Source organism: Pan troglodytes, chromosome 22 (assembly GCF_028858775.2).
Source record: "Pan troglodytes isolate AG18354 chromosome 22, NHGRI_mPanTro3-v2.0_pri, whole genome shotgun sequence".
NCBI lineage: Eukaryota > Metazoa > Chordata > Mammalia > Primates > Hominidae > Pan > Pan troglodytes.
In genome coordinates this window covers 36,720,155-36,743,217 of record NC_072420.2, presented here as the reverse complement: position 1 = coordinate 36,743,217, position 23,063 = coordinate 36,720,155, and the positions used below count along the sequence as shown (strand labels likewise).

Sequence of the window (23,063 nt, the reverse complement as noted above, 5' to 3'; positions counted from 1 at the left end):
AACGTGTTTTCATTCTTCCTCGCGTAAATCTGCCTTTCTTTACCTACAGCTGTCTTGGTAAATTCTTTTACCCCTGCATGCCACTGGCTCAAATGGTTGTCGCCCACCTGCGATAAGTGAGACCCTGACTGTAAAAAAAAAAAAAAAAAAAAAAAGGGTGGAGTGGGACTTACAGCCACTGTGTCCTCCTGGTACCCGGTGTGATATCCGCCTTTCTCATCTAATTGTCACAATAGCTCTATGAGGCAGGTATTCCATCTTTTGTTAGAATTGAAGACACTGAGGCATAGACGGGTCAAATGACTTCTCCCACATCACGTGGCAGGGATTAGAAGCCAGCAGTGTCTGGTGTCTGAGTTCCTGCCTCTGATGTGTGAGTGATACCTGTTTCTACCTCCTAAGTTAGGCAGTCTAGGGTAAGGGAGGGGACCCGCCACCTTCAAGCAGTTTATGTTCTCTGGTTTTGCTTTGTGAAAGGCCGAGTGACTACCTCACCTTGCAGGCTGTTCTGGAGGAACCAGGCAGCTCCACTCCCTGGCCCTGCTGCAGGGCAGAGTGAGCCAGTCTCTCTCGCTGCAGCCTCGCCTCAAATGGTCCCATTTCAGTTTTACAGCCCGCTCCTCATCACACTGACAGCTCATATCTCATACAGGGCATAGCTGTTATTAGAGGGCTGAGAAGGGGTGAGTGAGCCCAAAGCAGGCCTTTTCTCGTTTCCGTGGAATTCGTCTCAGGGGAGAGGCTCTCCTGTTGCAGTTGAAAGCATTGTCTCGGTGCCATAGAAACTGCTCAGAACCCTGAAATCTCTTCCTAATGCCCAGATTCAGAAGATAAGGCCAAGACCAGAACGGCAAAGACCCCACTCAGTAATGCTTGGGACAGTCAACGATTCCAGTTTTTACTGTGATAATCACAGAGGGAGACTAAACTGTTGACAGATAAAAGAGAGTTTGGGATGTCACAGAGGAAGCAGGTTGGGTCTAAGGCGACTGTGTTTGGGACAGGCAGCGTAGACCTGTGCTTCTCGTGCCATGTCTGAGACCTGTGTCACTGGACGTCTTTGCCTTCCAAGCCTCTGATGGTAAAGGCTGTAGCAGTGGTTGGCGGCTTTGCTGTTCACTGGAATCACATGCGGAGCTTTAAAAAATTCTGAGGCCGGGTTCCCACTGCAGGGGTCTGAACTAGTTGGCCTGAGGTGTGCCGGGGCAGTGGAGATTTAAAGCTCCCACATGACTGATGGTCACCAAAGTTCCCTTTCTGAACCTCTGGGATATGGGAGCAAGCTGCTTTACCTTTTCCCAGCTGGAACTTTCTGGTTTTCAGAGGTGTGGGAGGCAAGCTGGAGAGTGTCAATTCTTTTCTTTTTTTTTTTTTAATTTTTTTGGAGATAGAGTCTTGCTCTGTTGCCCAGGCTGGAGTGCAATGGCGTGATCTCGGCTCATTGCAACCTCCGCCTCCCGGGTTCAAGCAATTCTCCTGCCTCAGCCTCCTGAGTAGCTGCGATTACAGGCGCATGCTGCCACACCCAGCTCATTTTTTGTATTTAGTAGAGATGGGGGTTTCACCGTGTTGCCCAGGCTGGTCTCGAACTCCTGAACTCAGGCAATCCACCCGCCTTGGCCTCCCAAAGTGCTGGAATTATAGGCGGGAGCCACCACGCCTGGCCAAGTGTCAATTCTTATACTACACAAGTTCATGCTGCCTAAATGATCTTTTAAATAGTACCACTTCATGTCGAGTACAGATGAATCCAGAGATCAACTCTTTATCATTTGGCTCAGTAAATACAGTTGGAGTGCCCGCCCAGTCCACAAGAAGTGATTAGCAAATGTTAATTCCACGTGTCTCCTTTAAAAGGCGCCACACCTCTCCGTGTCCAGAGTGTTTGGGCTGATGCTTGGTAAGTACCAGGTGGATCTTGGAATCCCTGTGGGACTTTGCAACGTGCTTGAGCCACTTCCACCTTTCGTACACTAGATGGCGCAAGAGGACCGCCGAGCTGACCTGGGTACTGCGGCTCGGTCAAGTCAGGCAGCAGAGTGGTTTTCCCAAATATTAGTAGCATCCAAACAAGGCAGAAGCAACTCTCCGTGTTTCTCCTGGAAGAAAATGCCAACGTTCACATTCTCCTTTGGGCGGATAAACACCACTTCAAGGTGATAGCTGCTCGGGAAGGGACCTGGCCAGGTGGGGCAGGGGCTGGAGAGGGCAGTGGTGGCTCAGATGTAATGGCGAGAGGAGGAGGGGGTGAGACCGTGCAGGAACCATCCTGGCTCTGCCCACAGAGGAGCCACAAATAAAGGCATATATTTAGCCCTTACTTTTGAGGAGGAAAGAACTTTTCACACCGGGTAGCAGGTTTCAATTTCTATCCTAATTGATAGCAGGTAGACTCAGGCTGTTTCAGGCAGGCCAAAAGAAGGATTTTTTTTTTTTTGAGATAGAGTTTCACTCTTGTTGCTCAGGCTGGAGTGCAATGGGGCGATCTCTGCTCACTGCAACCTCTGCACCCCAGGTTCAAGCAATTATCCTGCCTCAGCCTCCGAGTAGCTGGAATTACAGGCATGCGCCAATAGCTGGACTTACAGGCATGCACCACCATGCCTGGCTGATTTTTTTATTTTTAGTAGAGATGGGGCTGGTCTTGAACTCCAGGCCTCAGGTGATCCACCTATCTCAGACTCCCAAAGTGCTAGGAAGTTGCTGGGATTACAGGTGTGAACCACTGCGCCTGGCCAGAAGGATGGCTTTTAAGGAGTTGAAACTGACCACCCACGCAAACAGAGGGACGGATCCTGTGACTCCTAGCTTCTCATCTGCCAGGTGTTTCTAGAATAACGTGAAGTATTTTGTGGTGAGGTGGAAAGAATCCATTTCTGCTGACCGAGGGGAGGCCTGGCCCATCTTTGTTAGAGGTGCATGATTGATCAGAGGTTGGGGCCTCAAGGTAGAGTGAAAAAAACCATCAGGGTGCGCTTGAGCTTCTCTGTCCACAGGATACTGAGACACTGTAGATCCCCAAATGGCTGGTGATGTGGACTGACTCAGTACAACATCACATGATGACTTGACGCTGATGGCCTCACTTGAAATGATTTCTTTGGTCAGCTGGACTTTATCAGAAGCTCTGTCATCTGGTCTTATGTGTAGACAAATTCAACTTGTGAACCGGGAAGCTGCTATAATGCTTTTTTCCCTCCTGATACCCTTCTCCTCCCCAGCCCCGTGCTATTGATACCCATTCTGGCTTTGTGTTGAGTGGAAGTTTGTTTTCTCTTTGGCATGTTGATCTACAGAGTGCTACCAAGACCTCAATAAGGCCAATATTCAATATCACTATATTGAAGGTTTTTTTTTTTTTTTAATTGGAGGAGTAGAGAAAGGTATACATTACTGTTTATCTGATTGGAGTTGCCTCACTGGTGATGGTGATTATGTATGTGGAATGCAGATATTATTTAAGAGAACTCAGGTTGAGGCCAAGCATGGTGGCTCATGCCTGTAATTCCAGCACTTTGGGAGGCTGAGGTGGGCGTATCACTTGAGTCCAGGAGTTCCAGATCAGCCTGGCCAACACAGCAAAACCCCATCTCTACTAAAAAAATACAAAAATTAGCCAGGCTTGGTGGCACATGCCTGTAATGCTAGCTACTCAGGAGGCCAAGGCATGAGAATCACTTGAATCTGGAAGGCCCAGGTTGTAGTGAGCCTAGATCATGCCGCTGTACTGCAGTCTGGGCGCCAGAGCAAGACTTTGCCTCAAAAAAAAAAAAAAAAAAAAAGAGTAGGCTGGGCGAGGTGGCTCATGCCTGTAATCCCAGCACTTTGGGAGGCTGAGGCAGGCAGATCACCTGAGGTCAGGAGTTCGAGACCAGCCTGACCAACGTGGAGAAATCCCGTCTCTACTAAAAATACAAAATTAGCAGGGCACGGTGGCTCACGCCTATAATCCCAGCTACTCGGGAGGCTGAGACAGAATTGCTTGAACCTGGGAGGCGGAGGTTACGGTGAGCTGAGATCGCGCCATTGCACTCCAGCCTGGGCAAAAAGAGTGAAACTCCGTCTCAAAAAAAAAAAAAAAAGTATTCAGGTTGGAATAACAAGTTTTTTTTTTGTTTGTTTTGTTTTGTTTTTTTTGAGACAGTTTCGTGCTCTGTCACCCAGGCTGGAGTGCAGCAGTGGCATAATCTCAGCTCACTACAACCTCCACTTCCTGGGTTCAAGTGATTCTCCTGCCTCAGCCTCCTAAGTAGCTGGGGTTACAGGCGTGCACTACGCTACCACTCCCAGCTAATTTTTTTGTATTTTTTTTAGTAGAGATGGGTTTTGCCATGTTAGCCAGGCTGGTCTTGAACTTCTGACCTTAGATGATCCAACCGCCTCGGCCTCCCAAAGTGCTGGGATTACAGGTGTGAGCCACCCACACCTGGCCACAAGTGATTTTTGATGGTTGTGGTTCAATGTTAAGAGTAGGTGGCCACCATGTAGTCTAGGCAGGGAGTCTTGACTCACAACCATGGCAGCAATCGTGCGAGAGGAGAAATACTGTGTCTCTGTATTAGAAGGCAGTGTCTCTGATACCAGCAGGAGAAAAGTACTGGCAGGGGGCAACTGCTAGGATCAATCTTCTTTCTTTTATAGGTCACCAGGGCAAACGTCTATAAAGGAGGCCACTACCACCAAAAAATGTCCCCCAGGAAGCTAAATAAGTGCTTTCAGCTTTGTTGATTGGGGCCGTTTGCCTTAGAACCCTGCTCCTCACAGGGTGATCTGCAGACCACAGCATCAGCAGCACCTGGGAGCCTATTAGAAATTCAGGATCTCGGCCGGGCGTGGTGGCTCACACCTGTAATCCCAGCACTCTGGGAGGCAGAGGATCACCTGAGGTCAGGAGTTCAAGATCAGCCTGGCCAACATGGGGAAACCCCATCTCTACTGAAAACACAAAAATTAGCTGGGTGTGGTGATGGCACCTATAATCCCAGCTACCCGGGGAGGCTAAGCCAGATCACTTGAGGTCAGGAGAATGGCTTGAACCCGGGAGGTGGAGGTTGCAGTGAGCCGAGATCGTGCCACTGCACTCCAGCCTGTGCGACAGAGCGAGACTCCATCTCAAACAAACAAACACACACAGACACACACACACACACAAATGAAAAGAAATTCAGGATCTCAGGCCCTGCCCTGGACCCACTGAATCAGAATCTGCATTGGAACAAGATTCCCGTGTACGTGAAGGTTAGAAAAACAGTGTCTTCGAGGTGTGACCGACTCCAGACATCGAGCCAGTTGGGCGGTTTATGACCTGTCTTCTGGGCTGTCCATTGGCAATCCCTTTAGCCCTGTCGTGGTTCACCCTTCCTTGACACGAGGTGCCAGTGGAGATGGCTCATTTACAGAAAGTGAGGCGGGGCTGGGGTTCTGCTCAGAGGACCCACGAGGCCCGATTATCAGCACAATGACCATGGTTTTGCCCCTTTTACTTTGGGGCATGGCAGTTGCCAAAGACTTCTTGAAGTGGGAGGCAGCTGGACAGAAAGCCACCAGCCCCTTACTCACACCACATGCTGGGGAGCCTCTGCACCGTGGGGCTGCGGACCTCCAGCCTAAATCACTCACATTTGTGAGTTTTTCATTCACCGGGAAAAACAGATCCCAGTGCAGCAGTGTGGTTACAAAATCGCTGAGCTCCACAGGTGCATTAGGACTGGTGCACCCTGAGTGGAGGGGTCCCAGAATGTTCAGACTGGACCGTGGCATTGACTTAGCATTTCCAGGTGCCAGCACAGTACGATAGGCTGCCAGCCCTGAATCAGTTTCATCCTCAGTGGCTACACTAGTCTCCTCCCAATAGATGGGGAAAGTCCAGCTCAGTCAGTCAGTCCAGCTTATTTTTATTAGCTAGCAAAGTCCCTTCCTTGTCCAAGGTTCGTGGCTGGTATAGACAGACCAGCTCTGGGTCCTGGTCTGCTGGATACCATGTGGGCACTTGGTACCCTCTCAGCCTTGAGAGACAGGGTCCTGCTCTTTTGCCCAGACTGGAGTGCAATGGCCAATCATGGCTCACTGCAGCCTCAAATTCGTGAGCTTAAGCAACCATCCTGCCTCCGTCTCCTGAGCAGTTGGAACTACAGGCACGCACCACCACACCTGGCTAATTCTAAAAATATTTTGTAGAGACGGGGGTCTCACCATGTTGCCCAGACTGGTCTCAAACTCTAGGCCTCAAGCGATCCTCCCACCTTTGTCTCTCAAAATGCTGGGATTACAGGCATGAGCCACTGCCCAGTTACCACCCAGCCTCTTTCCAGTCGTTTCCCCTGGCTACTCTCTGATTCCCCACAGCACTGAGGTCAAGGTTGAATTTCACTGGAATCTTAAAGAACAAGCAGAGAAGGATGTTGGGAAAGGCAGTGGTGGAGGGGGAGCAGTCTTCACCTTTGCTTTGTCTTGGCCATCATAGATTCTGGGACAGGAACCTCAGAAAAGGAGGAAACTTGGCCGGGCACGGTGGCTCATACCTGTAATCCCAGCACTTTGGGAGGCCAAGGCGGGCAGATCACTTGAGATCAGGAGTTTGAGATCAGCCTGGTCAACATGGTGAAACCCCGTCTTTACTAAAAATACAAAAATTAGTCGAGTGTGGTGGTGGGTGCCTGTAATCCCAGCTACTCGGGAGGCTGAGGCACTAGAATCACTTGAACCCAGGAGGTGGAGGTTGCAGGAGCCGAGATTGCAGCACTGCACTCCAGCGTGTACAACAGAGGAAGACTCTGTCTCAAAAAAAAAAAAAAAAAGGAGGAAACTTCAGGAGAGATGGGGGTAGGGGGGTGGGGGTGGGACCAGATGACTGCAATTTGAAAGTTGGCTGTGCCCTCTCTTTCCTGTGGCTTTGGTTGCCTTCAGCTGGTTCTAACATGCTCAGAGCTCAGGTACGGAGGCAAGTGGGGCTGCTGGCCGCCCGGGCATGCTGGCCAGGCTGATTTCATGGGATTGTTTTCAGCCATTAGTGCGTATTGTGCAGAATGACAGGGAACAGGGCCTAGTGCCTCTTTTTCTCTTCTTTTGTTTATATACTTTTTTTCCTCTTTATGAGGGAGAAAAAAGGGCTGACTCCCTTTCAAGGGACATGAAAACTGAGTTTTGTCTTCCCTTCCTATTACTGTCAAACAAAAGTCACCTTCAAACTCCAGCTCACATGGAGTCCGTCACTGGCAGGAAGCAGGGCCTTCCCTCCTGAATGTATAACTTACAGTAAGTTCTCAGCAGACCAAAAAAAATTCCTTTTATCATGTTCTGGTTTTTTTCCTTCCACTGTTTTATTTCACTTACAACATCACTCAGGCCCAAATGGTATTTGTCAGGAGTAATTGGCAAACGCTGGAGGCTGTGTTCAAGGCTGCATGAATGGAAAATCTCAAAGCAGTTGTCCATGTTGAAAGAAAATATTACATTTGATCTTTTTAAAAAATGATTTTCGCAGACATGATGCATGTCTGCATTCTTTAGCCTTACAACCTCTTTATATTTGGCGGGGGGGGGAAGAAAACCTCCCTGCAGGAAGTAGCACTTCACAGTTAATTTACAGTACGTCGGAGAAGTAATGACAACACATGAAAAGTCATTTTAAAAACACGACTATGATTTATTTTATTAGCTAGCTCATAAGCCTGTACTGGTTTGCAGGTTGTTATGCATTGAGTTATGACTTCAAGCTTTGCATTTCATGTGTATTTCTCTGAGGATGTTTATTCTTCTGGATGAAAATATGCTTAAGGATGGTGGCAGCCATCCACAGGGGGTGGTGTAATACCTTCACATGCAGTCTCATTTCTAAGCTACATGCTTTTCCAGAGCAGGACATCATATAGCCAGCAAATGAGAATCGTCTGATTAAACTGAGGCCCAGAGAGCAGGGATAACGTGACTGAGGCCATGCAGTGAATGGTGACTGGGTACCCTAAACCTGTTGTCATCATACTGTACCAGCTGGTTCCTCTGTGCATTTTCACTTCCAGGAACAGAGCATAGCATCAGTGACACGGTTTTGAGGCTTTTAAATCCATACTACCCGCTATTAATATGCCTTCCTCCATGTTCCAGGCGTGTATGTGCACATGCCCAAAGGAAATGACGCAGTCCAGGGACTGAGGATGGCAGAGCTCATGGGAAGTACCACCTCATATCTGCTATGCTGGGATAATTCTGGAACAATCACATACCAAGAGCCACTTTGATGTTATAGAAAACTCTATACCAGGAGTTGGCAAACTATGGCCAGTTTCTATTTTTGTAAATAATTTTTTTTTTCCTAAGCTGGGTATGGTTGCTCACGCCTGTAATCCCAGCACTTTGGGAGGCTGAGCTGGGTGGATCACTTGAGGTCAGAAGTTCGAGACCAGCCTGGCCAAAATGGCAAAACCCCATTTCTACTAAAAATGCAAAAATTAGCTGGTTATGGTGATGCATGCCTGTAATTCCAGCTACTCAGGAAGCTGAGGCAGAAAGAATGAACCTGGGAGGCAGAGGTTGCAGTGAGCCGAGATCATGCCACTGTACTCCAGCCTGGGTGACAGAGTGAGACTCTGTCTGAAAGAAATTTTTTTTTTCTAAATGCAAACTTTATTATGACAAAATATGCATAACATAAAATTTACTATTTTAGCCATTTTAAATTGTACAATTCAGTGGCATTGAGTATATTCACACTTTGTATAACCATCCCCACTATCTAATTTCAAAACTTTTTCAGCACCCCAAATAGGAACTATGTACCGTGAATCGGTAACTTTCCATTTCCCACTTTCCTGAGCTTCTGGTAACTTCTACTTTCTATCTCTATGAATTTGCCTGTTCTAGGTACTTCATGTAAGTGCAGTCATACGATCTTTTTACTTTTGTGTCTGGCTTATTTTACTTAGCATCATGCATTCAGGGTTCACCCACGTTGTAGCATGTGTCAGAATTTCATTCCTTTTTAAGGCTGTATACTATTCCTTTGGATGTACGTGTATCTACACATTTCGTTTGTCCATTCGTCTATTGATGAACACCTGGGTTATTTCCACCTCTTGGCTATTGTGAGAATAGCATTCATATACAAGTATCTGTTTGAGTCCCTGCTTTACATTTTTTTGGGTATAGAGCCAGGCATGTGTAAATAAAGATTTTCACGTGTATTTGTTTGCCAGTTGCATATGGTTGGTTTCACTTCCCAACAGCAGAGCTGAGTAGGTGTGACAGAGACTACTCAGGTTTGTGGTTCACAAAGCTGAAAATATTTACTATCAAGCCCTTTACAGAAAAGTTTGCTGGCCTCTGCTAGAGCTGATACAGTATATGATCTCTTCGATGGCTCTGTTGGAGAGTGCCTCTCTCCATCACTGGCTTTGAACAAGGCCTAACTGTTTGCCTGGTACTTGGTACCCACAGAGTGATAGCATCAGGCATGCTCCAACCACCAGCAAGTTTGCTCGCCCCCCGGGGTCTGCCATCCTCCCAGGGGTTTGCTGACGGCCATGAGATGCTGCTTTTTGGCTCTCCTAGAACCTGGAGCAAATCTTCTCTATACTGGGGCAGCATTTCTTCCCCTGCCTCGACCCATAGGTGTTAGTTTCCCAGGGCTGCCGTTACAAAGTTCCACAAGCTCGGTGGCTTAAAACAACAGACATTTATTCTTGCACAGTCCTGGAGGCTGGAAGTCTGAAATCATGGTGTCAGCAGGGCTGTGCTTGCTCTGAAGGCTCTCAGGGAGAATCTGTTCCCTGCCTTTCTCCCAGCTTTTGGTGGCAGCCGGCCATCCGTAGGGCTCCCTGGCTTGCCGCTGCATCACTCCCATCTCTGCCTATGTGGTCACATCACCTTCTCCCATGTCTCTTTCTGTATCTGTTTCTCCTTTTGTCTTATAAGGTTCATTGCATTCAGGGCTCACACAGCTAATCTAGGATGATCTCAACTTGAGATCCTTCTCTTCATGACATCTGCAAAGATATGATTTCCAAGCAAGGCCGCATTCACAGGTACTGGGACTTAGGGATTGGGCATGTCTTTTTTTGGGGGAAGGGGACACCATTCAACCCACTGCAACAGATAATGGATGACATTCAAATCCAAACGGCATAGATGTATATATATAGCTAATAAAATGACATATCCCATGAGTGGACTCCGATTTTGAGAAAATATAAGATTTTTTTGTTTTGTTTTTAAAGAAACGGAGTCTTGCTCTGTCACCCAGGCTGGAGTGCAGTGGTGCAGTGATAGCTTACTGCAGCCTTGACCTCCTGGACTCAACTGATCCTCCCACCTCAGCCTCCTGAGTAGAGCTTGGGGTTACAGGCTCATGCTCCTGCACCCGGCTGATTTTGAGAAAATATCAAAAATCTGGTAGGGAAGTAAGACAAATAACGCTGCTTTTATTTTCCCCAGGGACATTGATAAACACATTCATCCACATGAGTAAAGCAGCCATGTAAAGGTCTCCAAAAACTAGTCACTGAAAATCATTTAAAATGTATTTTATTTTTTAGTTTTTTTTGGAGACAGAGTCTCATTCTGTCACCCAGGCTGGAGTGCAGTGGTGCAATCTCAGCTCCTTGCAACCTCCACCTCCTGGATTCAAGAGATTCTTTTGCCTCAGCTTCCTGAGTAGCTGAGATTACAGGCGCTCACCACCACACCTGGCTAATTTTTGTATTTTTAGTGGAGATGGGGTTTTGCCATGTTGGCCAGGCTGTTCTTGAACTCCTCACCTCAAGTGATCCACCCACTTTGGCCTCCCAAAGTGCTGGGATTACAGGCGTGAGCCAATGTGGCTGGTCTAAAAATGTGTTTTAAGGACTAGATTTTTTTTTTTAAAGAGTATTGATTTTTTTCTTTTTCTGTATTCCACAGATGATTAAGCAAACAGGCCAAGGGTAGTGATGGCTCACACCTGTAATCCCAGCACTTTGGGAGGTTGAGGCAGGAGGATCACTTGAGGCCAGGAGTTTCAGACCAGCCTGCTCAACACAGCAAGACCCCGTATCCACACACACACACAAAATTAGCTGGGTGTGCTGGCACATAGCTGTAGTCCCAACTATTCTGGAGGCTGAGGCAGGAGGATTGCTTGAGCCCAGGAGGTTGAGGCTACAGTGAGCTAGGATCGCATCACTGCACTCTAGTCTGGGCTATAGAGTGAGAACCTGTCTCAAAAATACAATAAATAAAATAAATAATTAAGCAAGCGAGTATCACAGTAAACACATTTAAATAAACACATTTTTGTTAAAAATCACAGTAAATGGAATTCACACATTTTTGGCTATGTAAGAAGAGTTCCAGTAGAGTATCCTTGATTCTGGTAAGGGCTGCTAGTGGCTTCCTCTGCTGATGAGGAACACAGGACAAATCCAGGACATCTGATTTTTCTTGTGGTACGTGCATGAAAGCTAATCTCAATGACAATACTGGAAAAAAGCAAAGAAGAGTTCATACAGCCTGATGGCAGGTTTCTCCTCTTTGCTTGGAGAGAGGCAGGGTGGCAGATTTGTTCATCAGCAGTGCAGGGGTTACTCACACGTGTGTTTAGCCTTGACATCTTTCATGTTAAAAATCTATCTCAGGGCCGGGCACGGTGGCTCACGCCTATAATCTCAGCACTTTGCGAGGCTGAGGGGGGTAGATAGCTTGAGGTCAGGACTTCAAGACCAGCCTGGCCACCATGGTGAAACCCCATCTCTACCAAAAACACAAAATAAAAATTAGCCAGGTGTGGTGGCGGGCATCTGTAATCCCAGCTACTCAGAAAGCTGAGGCAGGAGAATCACTTGAACCTGGAAGGCGGAGGTTGCAGACAGCCGAGATCGCATCACTCCACTCCAGCCTGGGCAACAGAGAGAGACTATGTCTCAAAAAAAAAAAAAAAAAAAAAAAAAGAAGAATATATTTCAGAATGAACTGCAAAAGAAAACAACAGAAACTATAAAACCACACCTTGCAAGCAGCGAACAATTTGTAGTTCCCACGGCTGCTCACTGTGGATCAAGGGCTTCTGGGTTGTGAGGGGAAGCATAGGTGGTTCATTCATTCTCACCTAACTTCTTTTTTTTCACTACAGAAAGCACATCGGAAGTGACATTATTTTAGGGATAATGTTTAAGCCATTTTAGGCTTTTGAAGGCATAATTTAATTTTATGTCAGGGAGAAGGCTAAATTTGGATTAATAACAAATTACTTGTGCACATCTCGTAGCTGCTTGGGATAACGTTACGGTTGGTCTCAATGTACAAGATTATTTCCCTGTTGGAAAATTAGGGGCTTCCCCAGCCTGAGCACAGCAGTGTTACATAGCAGTAGAAATGGGAGCCACAGCTGAACTTTCTGGAAAAAGAAATCTGAGAGCAGGACAACGTCGAGAGGGCCTTTCATGGTCCCACATAGAGCAGGCATCAGGATTCTGCGGTTGTCTGGAGCTGTGCAGGTAGAAATGGTGGTACCCAGGGCCATGCAAGTTTTTCTTGGCCAGACTGATCCTTCGAGGGAAGCTTTTTGGAGTGGTCCATTGAGAAATGGAGAGTGTGCTAGAATTAGACTATGAAGCCCTCACGGAAGAAGTCAGCTCCACCAGCATCAAACCTCGGAGTTGTGATGGGGACACATAGAATGGTATCCTCAGACAGGGAGGGGCCCAGGACCTGTCACCAAGCCCAGGAACACCAGCTCTGGGCTTCACTTCCTGAAGCCCTGCTTGGCCTCCCATTCAAAATCACAAGGAATATCAAAACATGCCTCCCCAAATCTTACCACTCAAAATCTCACTCTGAAAGGGGAAGAAGAGAGGAAGTTAAGGACTGAGGAGGAGAAGCGAAGCGTTTCTTTTGTTTTTTGGGGGGTTTTTTTGGTTTGTTTTTTGTTTTTTTGAGATGGAGTCTTGCTCCGTCACGTAGGCTGGAGTGCAGTGGTGGTATCTCGGCTCATTGCAACCTCTGCCTCCCAGGTTCAAGCAATTCTCCTGTCTCAGTCTCCCGAGTAGCTGGGACTACAGGCGTGCACCACCATGCCCAGCTAATTTTTGTATTTTTAGTAGAGATGGGGTTTCACCATGTTGGTCAGGCTGGTCTCGAACTCCTGACCTCAGGTTATCCACCCGCCTCAGCCTCCCAAAGTGCTGGGATTACAGGTGTGAACCACCATGCTCAGTGGAAACAGAGGGATTTTAGAATCATTTCACTATTTCCACTGAAAACTTGCTCCACTCCTCCACAATCATTCATTTTCATGGGGGTAGAGGATAGCGGTGGGGAGGCTTGGAGTGATGTATATTTGTCTCCATATCGTAATACTTCCTTCCCATTAAAATGTGGTACCTCCAAATTTGTGATATAGCATTGCAATGTAATCTGGCAATGTACAAAAAGAAAAGGAAATAAATGTTGGTCTGAAGTAGGGTAAATATGACATACAATCAGTGATGTCAGCAGCTATCAAAATTGTAAAACATAATCATGGCTCTTGATTCTAGCATAGTGAAGAGCTGGGTTGATGAACTGTGACCCATGGGCCAAATCCAACCTGATGCCTGTTTTTTGTTTTTGTTTTTGTTTTTGAGATGGAGTCTCGTTCTGTCACCCAGGCTGGGTGCAGTGGTGCGATCTTGGCTCACTGCATGCAACCTCCGCCTCCTGGGTTCAAGTGATTCTCCTGCCTCAGCCTCCTGAGTAGCTGGGACTACAGGTGCATGCCACCACACCCGGCTAATTTTTGTATTTTTTGTAGAGACAGGGTTTCACCATGTTGGCCAGGCTGGTTTCAAACTCCTGAGCTCAAGTGATCTTCCCACCTTGGCCTCCCAAAGTGCTGGGATTACAGGCATGAGCCACCGTGCCCGGCCCCTGATTCCTGTTTTTATTAATAAAGTTTCATGGAAACACAGCCACACCCTTCATTTACATATTGCCTATAGCTGCTTCGTTCTTACAAAGGCAGAGTTGAGTAGTTGCAACAGAGACTATGTATGGCCTGCAAAGCTGAAAATATTTACTATGAAGAAATAGAAAAACTTTACCAATCTCAATTTAAAAATTAAGATGGGCTTTTCACAAGATGGCACCGAAAGCAAAGAAGGAAGCTCCTGCCCTCCTAAAGCCGAAGCCAAAGCAAAGGCTTTAAAGGCCAAGAAGGCAGTGTTGAAAGGTGTCCACAGCCACAAAAAAAATGATCCACACGTCACCACCTTCCAGTGGCCCAAGACACTGCGACTCTGGAGGCAGCCCAAATATCCTTGGAAGAGTGCCCCCAGAAGAAACAAGCTTGACCACTATGCTATTATCAAGTTTCTGCTGACCACTGAGTCGGCCATGAAGAAGATAGGAGACAGCAACACACTTGTGTTCATAGTGGATGTTAAAGCCAACAAGCACCAGATCAAACAGGCTGTGAAGAAGCTCTATGATATTGACATGGCCAAGGTCAACACCCTGATTCAGCCTGATGGAGAGAAGAAGGCATATGTTCCACTGGCTCCTGATTACGATGCTTTGGATGTTGCCAACAAAATTGGGATCATCTAAACTGAGTCCAGCTGGCTAATTCTAAATATATGTATATCTTTTCACATAAAAAAATTAAGATGGAAACCAAAGCAAAGATGAACTATGGAGACAATCTAAGCAGTGATCTTCTGCTATAACATTGGATTGCATTTGTGTCTGCCTTCCCTCTTGCCCCACACCTGCTTTAATTTTTTTTTTTTTTTCTCTCTCTCTCTCAGATACTTCTGGGTAAAAGTGACAAGCCAACTGGCAAACCTGCAGAAATTAAATTACATGCAGAAGATGGCCTGGGATGGGAGCAGTGGCTCATGCCTGTAATCCCAGCACTTTGGGAGGCTGAGGCTTAAGGATTGCTTGAGGCTAGGAGTTTGAGACTAGCCTGGGCAACATAGCAAGAGCTCGTCTCTACTAAAAATTTGGAAAAAAAAATGAGCCAGGTGTGGTGGTGTGCACCTGTAGTCCCAGCTACTTAGGAGGCTGAGGTGGGAGGATTGCTTGAGATTGGGAGATTGAGGCTGCAGTGAGCTACGATCACACCACTGCAGTCCAGCCTGGGTGACAGTGAGACTGTCTCTAACAACAACAACAAAAGGAAGGTGGCTTAAGATTCTTGTCTATTTCTCTCTTCCCAAAGGATCTGTTGGTTATCTTCACTGTTGAGTTCACAGCACAAGTAGTTCTATGTTTCTGAAACACTGATTCACTTTAATCAGTTCCTAAAATGTTGCTAAATACTGACTAATGGATGTTTCCAACATTTGTAATGCAATTGAAAAGCCGCTAATCAGAAACACAGCAATCAAGTCATTTATCAAATATGAGAAGTCCCTGTTCACAAGACTGTGAATTCTCGTGATTGATTCCATGACTATAAAATAGCATCATGGTTTTTTACATACTCAACTTGCAATGGCATATGCCCCATATTTTGACAATGGGGAAAAAAAGCCCAGTATCTTGTGTCTTCTTTAAATTGATGTTGAATATTCAGAGATTTGAGACTTTCGGGATGCCTGAGTCATATCCAACATTTTACTCAGCAATTTTAAAGAAATAGTGGATTGGAACAAAATATGCAGGATTGACAGCAGTGGACGGAACTTCCACCCAGCCTTGTCAGGGACTCATTTCTCCTGTGTTTCTTTCTGGGTAACTTGACTCAGCTGACACATCTAGGAAGTAAATTGATTTGCTCACCCTTCAGAAGAGCACTGAGAAAAGAATCTGTTTCTCAATGGCTTTTGCAGTAAAAGCTCATCAATTGGGACTCTGGAATAGTTTGGATATAGCAGATCCCTGAGGAGTTCTGTTTTCACAACTCCGACACAGGGTGGATTATCCTGGAGCAGTATGCTATTGAAGGGAGCACGGCTCCCACAGGAGTTTCAATCTCTACTAGAGGTTTTTGTTTTGTTTTGTTTTTTGTTTTGAGACGGAGTCTTACTGTGTCGCCCAGGCTGGAGTGCAGTGGCGTGATCTCGGCTCTCTGCAACCTCCACCTCCTGGGTTCAAGCGATTCTCCTGCCTCAGCCTCCTGAGTAGCTGGGATTACAGGCACCCACCACCATGACCAACTAATTTTTGTATTTTTAGTAGAGATGAGGTTTTGCCATGTTGCTGAGGCTGGTCTCAAACTTCTGACCTCAAGTGATCCACCCGCCTCGGCCTCCCAAAGTCCTGGGATTACAGGCGTGAGCCACCACACCCGGCCTGCTGAGAGTATTAAGACCTTCACTGCGTCACTCCAACACACTTTACACTAAGCGTCCATGCCTTTCTTCTCCTCTCTAGGTGTAATCACCAAAGGCTCCCTGCTGTTTTCTGAGCTTGTGTCCTCAGTCTCAGAAGAGGGATTGGAGGGGGAACCCTGTTACACACAGCAGCATCAACTTAAAATTGCACCTTAGCAGCTCTGTGTGTCAAGGCCTTCCAGTGCTTGTGAAACTGACTTCTCATCCATTGCACCAGCCCATAAGCCTGTACTCCTCATGATCTCACCCCTTCTCCTTCATTTCTCTCTTATCCTCACCACATCCCTTTCAGAACATTCTTGTGAACTTCGAATTCTCATTATGTTTTTAAAAATCAAGATATAGGCCAGGTGCGGTGGCTCACACCTGTAATCCCAGCACTTTGGGAGGCCAAGGTGGGCAGATCACGAGGTCAAGAGATCGAGACCATCCTGGCCAACATGGTGAAACCCTGTCTCTACTAAAAATACAAAAAAATTAGCTGGGCATGGTAGTACGTGCCTGTAGTTCCAGCTACTTGGGAGGCTGAGGCAGGAGATTTGCTTGAACCCAGGAGGTGGAGGTTGCAGTGAGCCGAGATCACACCATTGCACTCCAGCCTGGTGACAGAGCGAGACTCCGTCTCAAAGAAAAAAAGAAATCAAGATATAATCCACATATAAAATTCACTCTTTAAAAGTGCAAAATTCACTGATTTTTAGTATAATTATAACATTGTACAACTATGACTACTCTCTCATCCCAGAACATTCTCATCACCCCCAAAAGAAATACCTTACCCATCAGCAGTCACTACCTACCACAGCCTCCCTTCAGCCCTAGGCATCCACCAGTCTAGTTTCTGTCTTTATGAATTTATCTATTCTAGATATTTTATATAATAAAGGAAGCTGGGTATTTCATATAATAAAGGGATCTGGGTCATGTAATAAAGGAATATAAAGGAACCATACAATGCATGGCCTTTTGACTGGCTTTCTTCACTCAGCATAATGTTTTCAAAGTTCATGTTGCAGCATATATCTGTACTTCATTAATTTTTATGTGGAATAATATTCCATAGTATGATATAGCATGTTTTATTTGTCCATTCATCAGCTGATGAACATTCATTTAGGTTGTTTCCACTTTTTGGCTCTTATGAATAATGCTGCTATGAACATTTCTATACAAGTTCTAGTGTGAACATGTGTTTTTAATTCTCTTGGATATATAACTAGGAGTGGAATTTTGAGGAACTGCCAAACTGTTTTTAAAAGTGGCTGCACAGGCCAGGCACGGTGGCTCACAACTGTAATCCTAGCACTTTGGGAGGCCAAGGCAGGCAGATCACTTGAGGTCAGGAGTTCGAGACCAGCCTGGGCGACATGGTGAAACCCTTTCTCTACTAAAAATACAAAAATTAGCCAGTCATAGTGTCATGCACCTGTAGTCTCAGCTACTTGGGAGGCCGAGGCAGGAGAATTGCTTGAACCCGGGAGGCGGAGGTTGCAGCGAGCTGAGATCATGCCATTGCATTCCAGCCTGGGTGACAGAGCAAGACTCTGTCTTAAAAAAAAAAAAAAAAAAGTGGCTGCATCATCTTACATTCCAACCAGTAATGTATGAGGGTCCCAGTTTCTCCACATCCTCACCAACACTTGTTTTTTGTCTTTTACATTGAAGCCGTCCTAGTGGGTGTGAGGAAGTATCTTGTGGTTTTGATTTACATTTAACAATTGAATTATTTATCCTTTTATTGTTGAGTTGTAAGATTTCTTTATATATTGTGGATGCTAGACCCTTAACAGATATATATGATTTGAAATATCTTCTCCCATTCTGTGGGTTGCCTTTGCACTTTCCTGACAGTGTCCTTTGAAGCACAAAAGTTTTTGATTTTGATGAAGCCCGATTTATCTATTTGTTTCATTTGGTTGTTTGTGCTTTTGGTGTCATATCAAAGAAACCGTTGCCTAATTGAAGGTCATGAAGGCTTATGCTTATTTTTCTTTTCTTCTAAGAGTTTTAGAGTTTTAGCTCTTGCATTCAGGACTTTGATTCATTTCAATTACTTTTTGTATATGTTAAGAGATAAGGGTCCAACTGCATGACATTGGTCTGGGCAATTATTTTTTTGAATTTGACTCCAAAATCACGGGCACAGCAAAAATAGACAAATGGGATTACTTCAAACTAAAAAGCTTCTGCACCACAAAGGAAACAACAGAGTGAAGAAACAACCTATAAATTAGGAAAACATATTTACAAACCATACATGTGATAAGGGGTTAATATCCAAAATCTATAAGGAACTCAAACAACTCAATAGCAAGAAAACAAATAATACAGTTAAAAACGGTCAAAGGACTTGAATAAACATTTCTTAAAAGAAGACATACAGGCTGGGTATGGTGGCTCACGCCTGTAATCCCACCACTTTGGGAGGCCGAGGCAGGGGATCACTTGAGCCTAGGAGTTCGAGACCAGCCTGGCCAACATGGTGAAACCCTGTCTCTGCCAAAAACCCATAAAAATTAGCCAGGTGTGGTGACACACACCTGTAGTCCCAGCTACTCAAGTGGCAGGGCACAAGAATCGCTTGATCCCAGGAGGTGAAGGTTGCAGTGAGCTGAGATCATGCCACTGCACTCTAGCCTGGGCAACAGAGAGAGACTCTGTCTCAAAAAAAAGAAAAAAAAAACAGAAGACATACAAATGGCCAACAGCTATATGAAAAAGTGCTCAACATCACTAATCATTAGGGAAATGCAAATTAAAACCACAATGAAGTATCACCTCACACCTGTCAGAGTGGCTATTATCAAAAAGATGCAAGATAAATGTTGGCAAGGATGGAGAAAAGGGACCCCTTGTACACTGTTGATGGGAATATAACTTAGTACGGCCATTATGGAAAATTGTATGAAGATTCCTCAAGAAACTAAAAATAGAATTACCATATGATCCAGTAATCTCTGGGAATATATCCACAGGATTTGAAATCAGTATGTCAAAGACATACCTGCACTCCTGTGTTCCTTGCAGCATTATTCACAATAGCCAGGTTTTGAAATCAACCTAAATGTTCATCAGTGGATGAATGGATAAAGAAAATGTGGTATGTACACAATGGAATAATATTTAGCCTTAAAAAACAAGGAAATTCTCTTATTTGCAACAACATGGATGAACCTGGAGGACATTATGCTAAATGTAATAAGTCAAGCACTGAAAGACAAATACTGCATGATTTCACTTGTATATGGAATCTGAAACAATCAAACTCACAGAAGCAGAGAGCAGAAAGGTGGTTGCCAGAGGCTGGGGTTGTGAGAAGAACAGGGAGGTTATGGTCAAAGGGTATAAAGTTTCAGTCAGAAGGAATAGGTTTCGGAGACCAATTGCACAACAGGGTGCCTATAATTAACAATAGTGTATTGTATATTTCAAAATTGCTGAGAGTAAATTTCAAATGTTCTCACCACAAAAAAATGATAAGTATTTGAGGTGATGGGTATGTTAGTAGCTCGATTTAATCATTCCACATTGTATAAATATATCACAAATCTTTGTACTTCATAAATACATACAATTATAATTTCTAAATTTACAGTGAAAAATATATTAACTATGAGTTTTTGTGTATGCCCTTTGTCAGGTGCCCTTCTATTTCTACTTTATTCATTGTTTTTTATCATGGAAGAGTGTTGGGTTTTGTTACATGCTTTTTTCATGTCAGATCATGTGTTTTCGCACTTTATTCCATTAAAGTGTATTACATTGATTGATTTTCATATCAACCAACCTTGTATTCCTGAGATAAATCCCACTTGGTCATAGTACATAAACCTGTTTTTATGTTGCTGTTTTCAGTTTGCTAGTATTATGTTGAGGATTTTTGTTTCTATATTCATAAAGGATATTGGCCTATAGTTTTCTTTTTTGTAATATCTTTGTTATGGTTTTGGTATCATGGTAATACTGGCCTCACAGAGTGAGTTTGGAGGTGTTTCATCTTCTTTTTGTGGAAAAATTTGTGAAGCATTGGTGTTTTTCACTATTTTGCACTGCAATTTAGCTCTTAGCCTCTATTCTAAAAGGTAAAAAGAGGCAAGTGAGAAGGAGCACATTGTGCTTCTAGATGTCATCACTGTGTGATACCTAGATCTATGGCAGCCTCTCTGGGAATATAGTGGGAGATATTCCCAGGTCAACATCCTAAGGGTGGCAGAGGAGAAAGAAGGAAAGAACCCATGTACTTTATGAGTAATTGAATAATTAACCTGGAGCCTCTCTGTCTCCATACCTCGTATGGACATGTCTTCATTGTTGTTTAAGCCTCGTTTGCTTAGGGTTTTAATCATTTGCAGCTGAAAGCATGTCTGATAGTTAATATCATATCCATTGCAACAGGAGCATTTTCTGTTTATTGTCTTCCACTTTCTGTGTCATCAGGCTGAGAACACTAATTGTGCCTACAGAAAAGTCTCCCAAGGGAGAAGTGACAGTCACTGGTTTCTGGGTAAAGTAAACTAATGACAACCTCAAGGTTACATGGAATTCAAGTCTGCCGGAGTCCTCTGGGCTGAACTGAATATTTCAGCATCCTTGAGGGTTAACATTCTTGCCCCTTGTGTGAAGGTAGTTAAAATACAGGACAGATTGGGTTTGGAGAGATGCACAGTGGACCCGAATTGTAACTCATGCACTAACCTTGTGTATGTGCCAGGGTTCTCCAGAGGAATGCAACAAATAACATTCTAAGATGGCCCCCATTCCTGCCTCTGGTGAACATACCCTATATAATCTCCTTCCTTCTTAAGTGTGGATGGGACAATGAATACAATGTTATAAGACAAATGTGAAAGGGTTTTGTAGATATAATCAAGGTCCCAAATCAGCTGATTATGAGGCAATTAAAAGAAAGACCATCCTGGGTGTGCCTGACCTAATCAGGTGAGTCGTTAACTGTCTAGATCCTTTCTGAAGTGATAGATCTGAAGTGGAGAGGGCCCATTGAGGGGACCATGTGTCAAGGGCTTGAAAGCAGCCTCTAGTCACTGAGAATGCTTCCTAGATGATGGCTAGCAAAGAAAATGGGGACCTCAATCATAGAGCCACAGAAAAATGAATTCTGCCATTGACCTGATGGAGCTTGAAGATGGCACTTTTCCTGGTTGAACCTCCACATGAAGATGAATCTGGCTAGCAAATTGATTTCAGCCTTGTGAGACCCTGAGCAGAGAATCCACTTAACATGTGCTGGGCTCCTGGCCTACAGAAACTGTGAGATTATAAATTTGTACTGCTCTAAGGTAACTAGGTTTATGGTCATTTGTTATGCAGTGATAGAAAATTAATACAGGTACCATTTCAAATACTGCACCTTTATATTGGAAAAAAAGATAAAGATCAACAAAGAGCAAATTGCAAAAAGTAATGTTTGACAATGCAGAAAATGACAGAGATGAAATGCTCCAGCGAGCTGCCTTTTGTTTTTCTTCATTCAACTTTGTCACTTCTAATGAAACTCCATGGACAAGAGACTGGATTGGGCAGAATTTAGGGGATGCACTTTTATCTTCCTCCAGATGGTTGACCACACATGCTCAGCCCTTGGGAGGCTAGTGCACCTGTGTGGCCCTCGTCCTGGCCCTGAGACAACCTTGGCCAGGGGTAGTCACAATCAGCCCTGGCCTGTACACATTCTGGGGTTCCTTCTGTCAACAAGAAATCTACTCTAGGTGAGACCATCCAAGTTAAAAAGAGTTACAGCTTTGACAGAGAGTACCTACAATAGATGGGACAGATATCTGGTTGAATTGTTTTTCTCTATGGTGTGAGACATGGTTATTTCTTAAAATCTTATAACCCAGTAGAAATTATTTGGGCGGATCAGTTTGCTACGCAGCCCCACTTGTGCTATGACCAGTTTTGGCATCAGAGTAGTTAGGGATAGCAGGAAGATCATGTCCCATCTACAAGTGACTAAATTATTTATAAATTGATTTTTAAAAGTGATCAAAACTGCCGACCTTTTATTAACCTTAGAGAAGAAGTTTTTGGGATTATTTTTTAATGTCATATATCTGTACAGAACTATTTTCTTTTCTTTCTTTGGCTTTGATGGGATCAAAGGTAGTCGTGAGAATTTCTAGCTTGCGAGACAATGGAAAATGAGAAGAGAAGTGCATACCTTTTTTGTTGTTGCACTGACAATGAAAATGAGAATCAGATGGAGGGCTTTTTTTTTTTTTTTCAAATTTAAAAAATGTCCAGTCATTTGTACAAATGCTTTAAAAGCCTTGAGATTTTAGGAATGTTGTATTTGCAATTATTCTCCTTTAATAATTAATTACTAATATGTTTTAATCACTGAGAACCTTGTTTTGATCATTAAGAATTTACAATGTAAAGATTATTTCAAGGTCAAATTTCAGATGTTAATCATCGTAATGCATGTAAATCTCTGCTGAATTCAGTTTAAAAATAAAAAGTAAATCATTAATTCGAGCTGGCATACTTACTGGAAATTGTCTTCTATTTTTCTTTGCTGTGGTTCAAGGTCATTTCTTTAATCAAACCTCAGAGTTGGATATAGAGTCATCAAAAGAAAAATCATTCTTCTTCCTCTCTGTTTCCCTAAAAATAAAACAGTCACAGGAGACCTTTCCTTTTTTCTTAATTGTTCTCATGTCATCTTTAATTATTGCTGCTGCTGTTATGTGTTTATGTTTCCCTTTTTTTTTTTTTTAAGTTTTGAGGGTAGATCGTGTCACTGGGCGTAAGATACTG

The 23,063-nt window shown here is 44.4% G+C and overlaps 1 pseudogene; it reads left to right on the top strand.

Annotated features, from left to right (window-relative positions):
- The first annotated feature begins 6,849 nt into the window (after positions 1-6,849).
- On the top strand, positions 6,850-22,812 carry LOC129138331 (large ribosomal subunit protein uL23-like; annotated as a pseudogene).
- Positions 22,813-23,063: the final 251 nt, after the last annotated feature.